General features: G+C 42.1%; 1 non-coding gene across 1 annotated transcript; it reads left to right on the top strand.

The window, feature by feature from the left end:
- The first annotated feature begins 624 nt into the window (after positions 1-624).
- Positions 625-731, top strand: LOC129037615 (U6 spliceosomal RNA). Its single transcript, XR_008502860.1, has one exon. It is a non-coding gene; the product is annotated as a U6 spliceosomal RNA (small nuclear RNA).
- The last annotated feature ends 377 nt before the right edge of the window (positions 732-1108 follow it).

Raw genomic sequence — 1108 nt, 5'->3', positions numbered from 1 at the left:
CAGTACTGAGAGAAATAAATGTGTGAGGGGGGCCCTGGCATCCTTGAAGAGCTCTTTGATGCCTCTTCTCTGTAAGCAAGACCACCTTAAGTATGGATTTGCATGCAATGCTTCTGCCAAAACTGTGATCCTGGCCTTACAGAATGCCTTATCCATGGGCACAAGATTCCACAGATTCCACACAGCATTGCTTCTGATTAAGGAACTCACTTCACAGCAAAAGAAGTATGGTAATGGGTCCATGCTCATGGAATGTATAGGCCTTATCATGTTGCCCACCATCCTGAAACAATTTGATAGAACAGTAGAATGGCCTTTGGAGAACCTAGTTACAACACGAGCTAGATGGTAATATTTTGCATTGCTGAGGCAAGCTTTCTCCAGAAGGCTGCACATTCTCTGAATCAACATCTAATATATAGATAGAGCTGTTTCTTCCATAGCAAGGACTCATGGGTCCAGGAATAAGGGGCAGAAACAGGAATGAATTTATTCACTATTACTCCTTGTGACCCCCTAATAAAATGTTTGCTTCCTGTTCCCATGACCTTATGCTCTACTGACCTAAAAGTCTTAGTTCCTGAGGGAGAAATGCTTCCACTAGGAGACACAACAATGAAAACTGTGCTCACTTCAGCAGCACATATACTGAAATTGGAACGATACAGAGAAGATTAGCATGGCCCCTGTGCAAGGATGACATGCAAATTCATGAAGTGTTCCATTGAAAAATAAATTAATTAATAAAAACTGCTGCCCAGCCACTTTGAATTCCTCATGCCTCTGAATCAACAGTCAAAGAAGAGAGTTGTGGTGACTGATCAGAACTAGCAAGGGGAAATTGGACTGCTACTGCACAATGGAAGTAAGGTTGAGTATGTCTGAAATGCAGTAGAACCTGTAGGATGCTCCTCTGTACTACATGTCCAGTAATTAATGTCAATGTAAAATTACAACAACCCAATCCAGGCAAAACTCCTAATGCCCCAGATCCTTCAGGAATGAAGGCCTGGGTCACTTGACCAGGTAAAGAACCAGCTGAGGGGCTTGCTAAAGGCAAACAAACAAAAAAAAACCAGGATAGTTAGTGAAAGAAGGTAGTTATAAA

Source organism: Pongo pygmaeus, chromosome 4, assembly GCF_028885625.2.
Source record: "Pongo pygmaeus isolate AG05252 chromosome 4, NHGRI_mPonPyg2-v2.0_pri, whole genome shotgun sequence".
Taxonomy (NCBI): domain Eukaryota; kingdom Metazoa; phylum Chordata; class Mammalia; order Primates; family Hominidae; genus Pongo; species Pongo pygmaeus.
This window is presented reverse-complemented; position numbering and strand designations above follow the sequence as displayed.